The sequence below is a fragment of the Cervus elaphus genome, chromosome 20, assembly GCF_910594005.1.
Source record: "Cervus elaphus chromosome 20, mCerEla1.1, whole genome shotgun sequence".
NCBI classification, from domain to species: Eukaryota; Metazoa; Chordata; class Mammalia; order Artiodactyla; family Cervidae; genus Cervus; species Cervus elaphus.
Window position 1 is genome coordinate 24884280 of NC_057834.1, and position 13877 is coordinate 24898156.

The window sequence follows — 13877 nt, forward strand, 5'->3', positions numbered from 1 at the left end:
TCAGTCAGTGACTGGAGGGGACACTCCCAAATATGAATCAGTCCCAGGCCCAAAGGGAGCAGGCAGAGGGAAGAGCCGGTGGAAGAGAGAGATCAGGCCATCTGCAAGCTGAATGTCAACACCCCACCCCTGCCTTTCCCAGTCAGCTGTTTTGCCCTATAAAATCCAATAGACTTTTCAAGTAAAGCAACTTAACTCAGCCTGGTGGTTTTCTTTTCTTCTCTCTGCTTCAAGACCCTTTTGGCCTCATCCCAATGAGTCAGTTTCTAAGGCAGGTAGAACATTTCTTGTGCTTTGCATGGGGCCTCTTTGATATACCAAACATTATGGATTCCTGCCTGGACCATCCCTGGGCAGCAAGGTTGGGGAGGACAGCCTTAGTGTCTGAGGACAGCTACAGAAATGTGTAATTTCACAGCTACAGCTATGTGAAATCCACATCAGAGCAGAGATGTGGATTTCACAGCCTGGGCAGGTACCATTCTACACTGATAGGAGACCCATGCCTTCCACCCATGCCTCAGTAACTCCTTGATGAAATGTGTCTGAAAGTCAATAGCCGACAGAAAGATTCAACCACTCTACATAAAGAAATAGACATATTTTAAGTATTTTTTAGATATGTCATGTTTTAGGATAGATTGAGTTAATAAAAGAGAACACAGCTATACCCAGGGATGGGAAATATGAAATTTTAATGCGTTCCTTCGCTCCAAGTAGAAACTAGAGGCTCAGATTTTTAAGTGTTGGATTCATCAGGGAAGGTCTCATTCTTTGCCCTCTAGTTACACTATTCCAATGACCTTGGCTCAGCTCAGTGAACCTTAATGAAAATATTCAAGCCTGGTATGCCCAGAGCCAACGCTGGCTGACACATTGTTTCCATTTTTACCTTGAGGCCCTGTTCTATGTTTATCAAGCCCTCACAGTGTCAGCCCATTGGTGTTGGTTTACTGATGCATCATTCATTTATTCATTCATTCATTCATTTGGCATTATTTATTGAGCACTGAATATGGAAATGGGCTAGGGGGTGGGGACATGAATAACACATGGTTTCTGTACTTAAGGCAGGCTTGCAAAACCATGGGTATTTGATAAGCCTTTTGATCCACTGTGTAAATCACAACAACTGTGGAAAATTCTTAAAGAAATGGAATACCAGACCACCTGACTGCCTCCTGAGAAACCTGTATGCAGATCAAGAAGCAACAGTTAGAACTGGACATGGAACAGACTGGTTACAAATGGGAAAAGGAGTATGTCAAGGCTGTTTATTGTCACCCTGCTTATTTAATTTATATGCAGAGCACATCATGTGAAATGCCAGGCTGAATGAAGCACAAGCTGGAATAAAGATTGGGAGAAAAACCAATAACCTCAGATATGCAGATAACACCACATTATGGCAGAAAGCAAAGAAGAACTAAAGAGCCTCTTGATGAAAGTGAAAGAGGAGAGTGAAAAAATTGGCTTAAAGCTCAACATTCAGAAAACTAAGATCATGGCATCCAGTCCCATCACTTCATGGCAAATAGATGGGGAAATAATGGAAACAGTGAGAGATTTTATTTTTGGGGCTCCAAAATCACTGCAGATGATGACTGCAGCCATGAAATTAAAAGATGCTTGCTCCTTGGAAGAAAAGTTATGACCAACCTACATAGCATATTAAAAAGCCCGAGACATTATACTTTGCTGACAAAGGTCCGTCTTGTCAAAGTTATGGTTTTACCAGTAGTCATGTGTGGATGTGAGACCTGGACTATAAAGAAAGCTGAGCACCGAAAAATTGATGCTTTTGAACTGCAGTGTTGGAGAAGACTCTTGAGAGTCCCTTGGACTGCAAAGAGATCCAACCAGTCCATCCTAAAGGAAATCAGTCCTGAATATTCATTGGAAGGACTGATGCTGAAGCTGAAACTCCAATCTGATGCAAAGAATTGAGTCATTGGAAAAGACCCTGATGCTGGGAAAGATTGAAGGCAAGAGGAGAAGCAGATGACAGTGGATGAGATGATTGGATGGCATCACCAACTTGATGGACATGAGTTTGAGTAAGCTCCGGGAGTTGGTGATGGACAGGGAAGCCTGGCATGCTGCAGTCCACGGGATCACAAAGAGTCAGACACAGCTAAGCAACTGAACTGAACTGAACTGAGTTCTATACATTGCCTTCTTTTATTTCCTCAAACACATCATGCTCTTCTCACTTCCAGGCCTTTGGGTAAACTCTCCTTGGAATGCCCTTGGCTATACCCATCCCTTCCTTATCACACACACACTGCTTGTGGATCACTTCTTATCTTTCAGACATCAGTTTAAACATCACATCTTTGGGTCAGATCCCCTTATCACTTGCTTTCCTAGTCCTTTCCCTCTGCAATGTTTATCATCCTAAGAAACAATAAACTGGAGTAAAAATAATGATGGTTGCTGAACGGTTGCCCTCATTAGGACTGCAACTTCCATTATGAAAAGACCTGCATCATCTTGTTCATTGCTATATCCTGGAGTACAGGAAGAATGATGAATGAATGAATCCAAGATGTGGTAACACAAAAAGAAGCCTAGAAGCCAGCACCACACCCTGCCTAGGGTGACCCAACCCACAGAGCATCCCAAGAGACATCCTGCTAAGAGTCCAGCTCCAGACTGCAAGGGAGAAGGGGAGGGAAGGAAGAGGAACCACTGTAATAGGAGAGGCTACAGCTAACTGGGAGGCAGGCCCTTGTCCTTGAGCAACTTGTTCTAATCTTAGAAGGTATGCTTGGGCTTTCTATTGGGACATGAAGGACAAATGTCCCAGGCCTCAGGATTCACTCACACGTCACTCCCACTTGGGAAGCAGAAATGGTCCCCCGTGAAGGATATTATTAGGAGGCCTCCAGGTGTCTGCAGCAAACCCCAGGAGTCAGAGGGACTCTCAGCGAAATCAGGCTTATTAGGGAACTAACCAGCACGAAGAGCATGTGACAGGAGTCTCTGAATTCTCTTTGAAGAGCAGATGGATTGTAGATTTACTTGTTGGCCTAGGCTGTGAATCCCCTGAATCACCTAAGCTAGCTATGTAGGCATTTCTTTCACACTCTTCCCCTTTCCCCTAAAAAGAAAAAAAAAAAAAAAAAGCTAACTGCTTTGAGGCTGCCAGGCTCACAAGGTTGAATTTGATTTTCCCTCTCTGCACACCCACAGTTGGAAGGAGAAGACAACTTTGGTGGTGCAGGCACCCAGCCTGAACCACGAAGTCATTGTTTCCTCCTCTTCATCCCAGGGCCCTCTCCATCTCCTTTCTAGCCTCCACTCACCCAGCCTGTCTTAGAGCTCAGCCATCACTTTGTAACAGGAGCCAAGTTTCAAACCCGGTTCATCTGACTCCAAAAATTCCAAGCTTTCAAGGATCCATCCTGGACCCTCTGCTCTGATCACTCTCCCCTTCTGGGGACCTTTTCCTTCTCTAGCCACCTCTTGCCTCTTCCCTCCTAGCCCTACTCTCGTTGGGGCTCACCATCTCTGTGGGTGGCACCCCTGTCCACCCAGCAGACAGAGCCAGAAGCCTGGGCAGCATCTTGACTCCTCTCTGCACCTACCTGGTCAGTCACTAGTTCCAGACAGTCCTTTTTCCTAAATTGCTTTTAAGTTCCTGTTAATGTTCTCCATCTCCATGGACCCTCCCCTAGTTCAGGGCACCATTCTGTCTGATCTTATACTCTTGAGATCTACAGTGTTGGCTCCAACTCTATGTCTAAATCATCCTTGAGAGAGTTTCTAATTCCTAGATGAATTTATCTGATCTTGGCCCCAGTTTTCTGCCGCTACTGAATCCTTGCTCTCCGTTTTCCTGTAAGCCTGGGAGACCTAAACACTGAATCCCTGGCATGTGTAGGGCTTATTATCTACTAGTGCTTGAATCAATAAACTCTGCCTCTTGAAGGCATTTCTTTACCAGCTATGGGCCATAGATGCTTGATTCTCACTCTGCTGCTACTGCTGCTAAGTCACTTCAGTCGTGTCCGACTCTGTGCGACCCCATAGACGGCAGCCCACCAGGCTCCCCCGTCCCTGGGATTCTCCAGGCAAGAACACTGGAGTGGGTTGCCATTTCCTTCTCCAATGCATGAAAGTGAAAAGTGAAAGTGAAGTCGCTCAGTCGTGTCTGACTCTTTGCGACCCCATGGACTGCAACCTACCAGGCTCCTCTGTCCACAGGCTTTTCCAGGCAAGAGTACTGGAGTGGGGTGCCATTGCCTTCTCCAATTCTCACTCTACCACCTTTAAAAAGCACCCACAAATACAACAAGCTGCCGCTTTCAGTAGAACTTCTGCTGAAGATTTGCAGATTTGCAAGAAGTGGTCATAATGATACAACACAGCTAGCAATTGTAAATCAGTGACCAGAGATTCCTATTCATCAAAACCTTTTTGGCTGGACTTCCCTGGTGGTCCAGTGGTTAAGACTCTGTTCTCCCAAAGCAGGGGCCCTGGGTTCATTCCACGGTCAGGGAACTAGATCCCAGAGGCTGCAATTAAGATCCTGACGAAGATCAATCCCATGTGCCACAACTAAGACCCAGTGCAGTCAAATAAATAAATATACCTTTCATGTCAATGGCAATGGCCCATCCATTTCTCACACTGCAGCCAAAGGGACCATCGAAATAAATCCATTTGTTTTAGAGGACCCTCTGTTTTACTCTTTTTCTAAAAACCTTCCAGTGACTTAGCATGGCCCTGAGAACAGGGTTCTGCATAGAGGTCCCTGTCCGCTCTGGCCTCTGTTTCCTCTACAGCCTCATCTTCCCCTCAGGCCACATGTCATGAACCAGGCTTAGGGACTTCTCGTAGTTCAGTGAGGAGCCCCAGCCTTGCATCCTTCACATGTGGCTCCCTCAGCAGAACAGTGACTAACTCTGCACACCCTTCAAATTTGTCCAGGTTGGGGCTTCCTTCTAGAAGCCCTCCTGGATACCTCTAGGCAGATTGGGTGCCCCTGTTATGCTTTTCACCCTGTCCTTCTCCAGTCACAACATCCTGAACTCAATATCGCCTCGCTCTGCTCCTCCTTGGGGAAGCCTTCTGTGACCGACCACTCAGGGCACCAACACGTACTCGCTTACTGGGTCACCGCCTGTCTCCCCTGGAATGTGAACTCCAGCAAGAATATGGACTCGAGGACTCTCTTCTTCAGCACCATGTCCCCAGACCTCAGAGCCCATGGTGGGTCAGCAGGTACTTACTGCCTGTTTTACTTCCATGTGGCTGATGCAATAAATGACCACAAACTTTGCAGCCAAAACAACAGAAATTTATAGTTCTGGAGGTCAGAAGTTCAAAACAGATCTCACTGGGACTAGAATCAAGATGTTGGTTGGGCTGCCTTTCTTCTGGAGACTTGCCTTTCCCAGCTTCTAGAGGTACCTGCATTTCGGCATTTGGCCTCTTCATCCATCATCAAAGCCAGCAATGTTAGGTCAAGTCTTTCTCATATCCCATCACTCAGACACTGACTCCTCTGCCCTCCTCTCCTACTTTTAAGAGCACTTTGGATTGCATTGGGCCCACTTAGATAATCCAGAGGAGTGTCCCACTTTAAGGTCAGCTGATTAACAACCTTAATTCCACCTGCACCTTTTGCCATGTAACCTAACATAACCACAGGTTCCACGACTAGGATGTAGACACCTTTGGGGGCTATTCTGCCTTCTGCACTGGCTGACCCATCATACTTTAAAAAAATTATTTATTGATTGATTGCACCAGGTCTTAGTTGTGGTATGTGAACTCTTCGTTGCAGCATGTGGGATCTAGTTCCCTGCCCAGGGATTGAACTCAGGCCCTCTGCGTTGGGAGTGCAGTCTTAGCCACTGGATCACCAGGGAAGGCCCTGACCCTGACCATAGTTTAAATACTTGCTTCGTCGCCCCTGTTCCTGGGTGTACACAGTGTCCATCTGTGCATCTCTGTGCGTCTCTTTTCCAGGGTGCTGTCAGTCACTGCATCCCGAGAGCCTCACCACTCTCCCCAGATGAAGTCACGGCAGGCGCTCTTCCCATCATACAGATGAGGAAGCTGCAGTTTCACTAGCTCATGTGTCTTGACCAAGGTCACACAAGAAAGGGCAGCTCCAAAACCATACTCAGGACTTAGTGTGTCCTTACTAGCAAGCCTCTGAGAGCTCCTTGCCGAAGGTGGTAGGAGAGCATATAAAATAATAGCAATAATCATAACAGAAGAAGAAGGAGAGAAGGAAGAGGGGACATGACCTAGGTCATGACCCTAAAAGCCATAAAATTACAGTCAGCTTTATTTTTTCTTAATTGCTAGCTAGTATGCACATCAGTTTCTCAGGGATGGTTTGAAAACTCAGGAAAGGAGTGTCTGTTAACCGTCTGTCTTGTTAAGTATCTGTTAAGTGTAGACCGCCAATGACCAACTCATGACTGCCCACTTATGAACTAAAAATGGCAGAAAGCAGCAAGGAGCGTATCTTAGCTGGCTGGGGTTCCCTCTGGGAGACCTGTGCCCCAGAGAGAATGGAAGGGCAAGGGTAGACTAGATGACAACCCTGGACTTCCCTCAGTGTTTTCTCCCCATTTTACAGGTGGAAACTGAGGCATAGAGAAGTTAGGTAACGTGTTCAAGGCCACAGTGTATGCAGAGTATATGCAGAGCCTGGATTTGAGCCCAGGCAATCTGGATTGAAGCCTGAGCTGTATGCTCTACTGCCCCTCACACAACACCATCACCTGTGATCCGTACGCCCTGCCTCTTGCATACAGGGCTGATTGTGAGTCTTGCAGGGACTCTGAGGATATTGGCTCCCTCCTGCTGTCAGTGGGAGGAGGGTGATGCAGGCTCCAGACATCAGGCACATGTTGCAGTTCGGTTTGGAGCAAAGGACAACTGGGCTTCCCAGGTGGTGCTAGTGGTAAAGAACCTGCCTGCCAATTCAGGAGATGTAAGAGAGGAGGGTTTGACCCCTAGGCCAGGAAGATTCCCTGGAGGAGAACATGGCAACCCACTCCAGTATTCTTGCCTGGAGAATCTCCACGGACAGGAGCCCGGCAGGCTGCAGTTCATAGGGTTGCAAGGAGCTGGACACGACTGAAGCAGCTTAGCATGCACGCACACACAATGGCCAACTGATGGCAATTTGGGTTGGAGGAAAGGCCAATGGATGTTAATAACCTCACTTACCAACAAGGATCCTGAGGCTCAGAAAGATCTACCCCCAATATGTGTCAGAGACAAGACTCGATTTACCTCTGAATTAGCTATTCTTTCTGCTCCTGTCATATCATCCCTGCACATCCCCAACCCCACAAGACTCAAAATACACTCTTATCCTTATGCTTATACAACAATTGACAGGTTTCACAGAGAAATTTCACATACATTATCTCCCTGATTGCATCGATAAGGTCCTAGACCATCATGACATTCAGAATGAATGGTTCCCTTCCATTTCTTTGTTGTCCTTGCTGTTACTTGGGAATGTGCCTGGACTAACCCTGCCTGTGCCACCACCACCAAGCTCACTGACCCCACCTGGGTGGCTGGCCAGGCCCCTTAGGCTGTGAGCTACCCTGCTTCCAAAACCACTGAAGCAGTCAGGCTGATGTCCACTGACTCAGGGTTGCTTAACCCTGTCCAGGCCCCTGGGCTGTAGCACCACATCCTGGGAGGCAGGGGAAAGCCCTGGAGGTCCCATGGAGTGACGCAGTCCCCGGGGAATGGCCTGTGGACCCTTTGTGTGAGCCGGGCATCCTCCCTGGGTTTTTCCCGGGGATAGAACTTCAGTGGCTAAGGACTGGCCATTTTCAAATTCTGAAAGCTCACAAGGGGGGAGGTAGGGAATATTTGGAAGATTTGTGGTCTTAATGTGAAATAGTTGACCAGCATTCCTGTGCACCGGTTTCTCTTCTTCTGCCTTGTCCAGTTGTGGTTCTTCTTCTTCACCTGCTCTCCAGCCCTCCAACCCCCACCTCCCCAGTCACTGCTATTCCGGTGCATTGTGCATTTGTCTACAGATGCCCAAGAAGTGATGAATGTTTGACCCAACAGCATGAATGCAGGACACAAGACCTTCTCTTCTAATGGCATTTCAGGGCTTCTGATTCTCTCTCACCCAAGCCAGAGAACTCTGTCCTCAGCCCAGCCTGTCTGCAGTCTGCACCAAAATGTCTGCAAGGCTCCTCCTGGAATAAGAAGAGAAGTCCCATCACCTTTCTGAGTGAAAGGTAGCTCAATGCTAATAAGGAGTTCAGTCTCTGGACCTCTTCTCCAGAGACTCTCTCTATATTTAGACCTCTTCTCTATATCTTCTGATTTTATTTAGTTCAGTGACTTCAGATACTATCACTATCTACTGACTCTCAAAGTTTTGTTTCCAGCCTGGAAACCTCCTCTGAATTTAAGACTTGGGTGTATATTTAACTCCCACCCTGCATCTCCACGTGGATATCTAATAGACATTTCAAATGTTCATGTCCAAGGAAGAACTATTGACCCCCTACCTTCCCCTACCCACATCTTTCTCCAACAAACCCTCCCCATCCCAGGAAAAAATATCCCATGCATCCTGTTGTCCAAGTCAAACACCTGGGAGTCATCCTTGATTGCCCTTTTTCTCTTACTTCCCACACCCAGCGCATCAATAATTCCCAGCCGTCTTACCTTCAGATCCACCCCTTTTACCACCTGCTGCTACAATCCTGGTCCATTCCATCATCAGTTCTCCGCTGTACCACTGCCAGAACCTTCCTCCTGGCCCCTCTGCTTCCACTGTCATCCATTCTCTACAGACAGCATTTTGATGTATAATTCAGGTCACATCTCTCCTCAAAACCCTCCAAATCGTGTTCCATTCATTCAGAATAAAATACTGATACAAACTGCTTGCTATGATCCTCAAGGCCTCATGCAGTGGGCCCCAGACTGCCTCTCATCCTTTACGTCCCCTCAAGTATTTTGGATGCGATAGGTCCCTGCCACACTTCTCTTCTCTGTCCCTCACCCTTTGTTCCTCTCTGTGCTTTCTGCTCAGAACAGCTTTCTTTCCACCTTTTTCCCACCTGGAAATTCAGATGGCTCCTCCTCAGAGATGTCTACTCACAGCCCCATAGGCAGAGCAGCCTATTTTCTCTTTCCCATGCACTTAATTTCTCTTACTTGTTTATGTACTCTGTGTTTATTCTTTGCGCCCCTTGCTGGAGTAGCCACTCCTTAAGGGAAGAACGCTGTCTTGTTCACTGCTTCAGCGCAGGTCTCAGGACAGTAGTGTTTGCTGATGAGACACTCAGTAAGACAACTCTTGAAGAGAAGGTCTAGAGTTAACAAAGCATGTCTATGTGGAAAGAGATCAGAATCCAGATGATGCAGCACTTACTAACTTGAAGAATGAGTTAGCAACTCTGGGCCATTTTCTGTTCTAGAAGAGGTGTTGTGAGAATGATAGAAAAATATATCAAGTGCTATAAGAACACTGCCTCCCACATAGCAGCTGCTCTAAGTAAGGCAGGTACATCAAACTGGCTAACCTGGTTCCTAGTCCATTGTCCTTTCCATCATTCCCAAATGGTAATGGTTAAAACACTGGTGAATTGAAGAGTTCAGGGTAAGGTAAGCATAAAAAAAACAAAGGAATCACTGTGGCATTCCCAAAGGGACTGTCTGTTGATCCTTTTAAAATGAAGGTTTAAGTTGGAAGGGGTTGAGTGACCTCAAGATCCACTGCTGTTCTAAAAGAGCAAAGAAGCGAGCATACCTTATGTTTTGAGGCTCTGGCTCAGTTATCCTGTTTCTGGTGAGCAAGACAACCTTCCTTTTAGCTAACAGCAGGTGTTCCTCAAGCCCCAGGCAGACCCCCTCACTGATTCTCCCCCGAGCTATAGACGAGGCCTCCCCTGGTGCCTTGTGACCCTAAACCGTGGACCACAGACTGGTAGAAATGTACACCTGGGCCGAGGAGGAGGGTGGGAAATGGGCAGAGCCAGGGCAGAGTCTGATTTGGGCCTGTACACAGAGCTTCCACTGTGTGAATGGTTGGCAGCATCCAGACTGTGTTTATTCATCACGGCAACAGTGAGGGGGAAGTTCCATGCTGTCCAGACACACGGGCTCCTCAGTTCTCTGAAGAAAGTCCCATAGAAACAGAAAGTAAACTCCAGAGGTGGTTTCCTTCTGGCCTCGGCAAAGTTGAGGGAACCACAGGAGTGGTTTCCAAACTTGCTGGCAGAGCCAGGATGGAACAGTGGCAGTAAGGGCTTGGTCAGCAGGCTCTGGGCCCAGCAAGGTGGGCTGGGGGCTGCAATATGTAGGCATGAGTGTCAACTAAAGCAGGTTGCATGTGGGAGTGGTTCAGAAAATAAATTTAAGACATGGAGATTGGTCCCAAGAAGAAAGGGTCCACAGAGGGCAAAACGTGACCAAGACCTGGAGGTGGGTGCAGGTGGAGTTGAGGGTGTCAGCGACTCTGGGAGCAGGGGCCCAGACCCGGACACCACAAGCTGGGTTGGATGGGAGGTGGGAGGAAGGCACCCTTGGAGGACGACTTTCTATGTTCCTGACTCTGTTCAATACTTAATGGATAACTTTGGAAAGGAGAAAGAAGGTGGGGGGCTTCGGCGGTGGGGGGCTCCCAGGAAAGTTGGGGACTAGGCAGGGACACTAAAGTCATGCTCAGATCTAAGAACAGTCAAGGCAGGCACCTTCCCAAACCAGCCTCAGGGCTGAGAGAGAGGAGAGGGAGAGGGAAAAAAATGTCACTCACCTGCCTGGGGCCAAGGTGGTGTGATGTTGAACCACTGGAAGAGGTTGGTAGTGGCACCTGCCAAAAGTACAAGGCAGAAATCCAGGCAGAGCCTCAAACAGACTAAACCACAGTGCCTGACCATCCCCAAAGCCATGCTGTCCCTTTGTACCCGTGTAATCCAGAGGCTTCTAACAGATTTGCCATTTATATATCACTTTGCAGTTTTCAAAGCACCTTCACAAATTAGGCTATTTAACTGATGTGCGTTGTTGGATTATTAGGCATTGGAGTCAAGTGTTTCTCAGATTATTCTGTCTGGCATCTCCTGTGTGACTCTGGCTAAATTACTGGCCCTCTCTGGCCTTCTGCCCAACTGAGAAGGCAACAATCAATCACTCTTCCACAACACAGAATGAGAAGCAGCATCTGGAGAGGTGCTGGTGGTGAGTGGATTTGCCAGGCTTCAACAAGCTCTGGAGTCCATAGATATTCTAAAGAAAACCCATTCACTGGGCTCCAGGAAAGCAAACTCAGACGTATCATAATCTTTCCTTCAACCTGGCTTTTAAGTCCTAAGTCCTTCCAGAAGGCTTGTAGTTCTCTCACCCCTTGCCAAGCCCGGTTTCAAGACAGGGAAGTTGGGGAGGAGTTTCTGATTCCTGCTCAGCTCTATTTTTATCTGGAATGTTTCTTCCTGCACCACCGGTGATTGGCGCCTTCGGGGCTGAGGTAAAGTGCACTGTCAGCAGGAGGCGAGCAGTAAATAGCAACGGACAGAGCGACTGAGACAGACGGATGGGCCCAGCATTTTTGCCAAGAGCAGCTCAATTAATAAATTGCTCTGTCCCTGGAGCCGCTCCATTGTCCCGGGAGGACATGATGTTCACCTCTGACCAGGCCTGGAATGGCCAGTGTGGGGCACACGTCGGGGCGGGCACTGAGGCTCCCCACCCCCTTCTCCAGCGCTGGGGGGGAATTCTGGCATCTTGAAGAGAGGTGAATCCTTTAACATCTTTTTTTGAAATCAGTATTTGATATTTAGGCTGAAATGGGGATAAACTTGACTTACAGCAGGGACCTGCCTTTTCCTCTAGAACAGCCTGTTCACAGATCAGAAGATCCGTGTCCCAGCAGTTCTTTCCTATCTCTATGCAAAGCCCTCTTCTCAAAGTTTTGCCCACACTTACTCAGCTTCACCTGAGGTCAGTGTGGGGCAGGTGGTTGCCCCTCCTGCTCCAATGGGACAACGTCATGGTATGATGACCAGTGATATTTCCTTCAGAGGGAGCACTCAAATAAGAAAGCTCAGAGACACTTTCAGCACAAAAAGGAGGGTGTAGGACATGTATGTGAGAGTATGTGTATGTGCACATGCATGGATGTGTGTGTGGAGGGGCATGTACAGGGATGCAAGTTTGCAGCTGGAGCATGCTTGGTCTTTGTAGGCCATGAGCTCCGTGGAAAGACAGAGATGTACTTTGTTGGGCAACTGCTACCCAGATTCTCTCAGTTTCAAGCTAGACATGAGCAGGTAGAGTGGAGAGGTTTGCAGCCTGGGTGCAAAATGCCACCATCATGGTCATCAAAAATCAAAGCTGAATGTCTCTAAGACTGGACGTTTAAAAAACATTATGAAAGTCAGGTGATTTTGTAGGCCGTGTATAATAAGGCAGAAGTGAAGTGTCTGTTTCCAGGGCTTGCTGACTCATCAAATGAGCCTTGGTGACAAAAGGCACATGAGAGTGAACAGTGACCGTGGTTCACTGAGGTCAACACAAGGGTTCTTAGAAGTAGTAGTAACAACGCTTCTAAAGCTCTTATGTCCTAGGCCTTGTCCCCACACTTTAGATACATAGTAAATCATTTGATCTGCAGAAAAACCATGTGAACAACGTGCTACTGTTACCCCTACCGAGGTACAGAAGGAGGAAGGCATTTGCCCAAGGTCACTGAGCTAAGGAGATGGAGCAACTCAGTGGTCAAATCCAGATAGTCTGGTTCTCATCTGCCATGCTACTTGACTTTCATGTTGTTTATTAGTTCAACAAATATTTTCTGAGCATTTCTATGACCAAAGCACTCAATCAAGTAGGAGAAATAAGATACAAAAATACTTGTCGAAAGTTCAATCCAGGACTTCCCTGGTGGCACATTGGCTAAGAATCCACCTGCCAATGCAGGGAACACGGGTTTGGTCCCTGGTACAGGAAGATCCCACAAGCCTCAGGGCAACTGAGCCCTTGTACCACAACTACTGAGTCTGCACAGCCTAGAGCCCATGCTTCACAACAAGAGAAGCCACCACAATGAGGAGCCCCTGCTCTCCACAATTAAGAGTAGCCTCCACTCTCTGCAACTAGAGAAATCCGCATGGAGCAGCAAAGACCCCCCACTGCTGCTACTGCTAAGTCACTTCAGTCGTGTCTGACCCTGTGCGACCCCATAGACAGCAGCCCACCAGGCTCCCCCGTCGCTGGGATTCTCCAGGCAAGAACACTGGAGTGGGTTGCCATTTCCTTCTCCAGTGCATGAAAGTGAAAAGTGAAAGTGAAGTTGCTCAGTCGTGTCCGACTCTTCGTGACCCCATGGACTGCAGCCTACCAGGCTCCTCCATCCATGGGATTTTCCAGGCAAGAGTACTGGAGTGGGGTGCCACTGCCTTCTCCGAGACCCCCCCCACAGACACACACACAAAAAAAATTTTTTTTTTAAGTTCAATCCAGGGCATTTGCTCATCCCACTAGATACAATCAGGCACTGGACTCTCTCCAGTGCATTTTGCCAGCCTCCAGTTTTCAAAGCTCCCTTTGACTAAAGGGAGACAGTGCCTCTGACAGAGCCCTCTGCAGGCCAGGTCTTTGTAGAATGAGGAGCCCAGCCTCGTTCCTGCCTACCAGATCCCTGGGCCCTCCACAGCCCACCCCCCAGGGCAACTTTAATTCCTTTCCAGATCAACAGAGCCACACCCTGGGCCAAGGACATTGTAACTATTCATACGAAGTGCAGTTGATGAACTGAGTTTTTAAAAGCTGATGCAGAAGCCAATTACAAAATGCTGGGGAAAGACCTCACTGTCACATAGCAGGCACCTCGCGTGGCCCCGTGGCTGATGCTCAGCAGTGCC

General features: G+C 47.9%; 1 protein-coding gene across 2 annotated transcripts in view; it reads left to right on the top strand.

The window, feature by feature from the left end:
- Window positions 1-13877, top strand: part of RCSD1 (RCSD domain containing 1) — a 72822-nt gene that overhangs the window by 38080 nt on the left and 20865 nt on the right. The gene's annotated exons all lie outside the window — the stretch shown is intronic.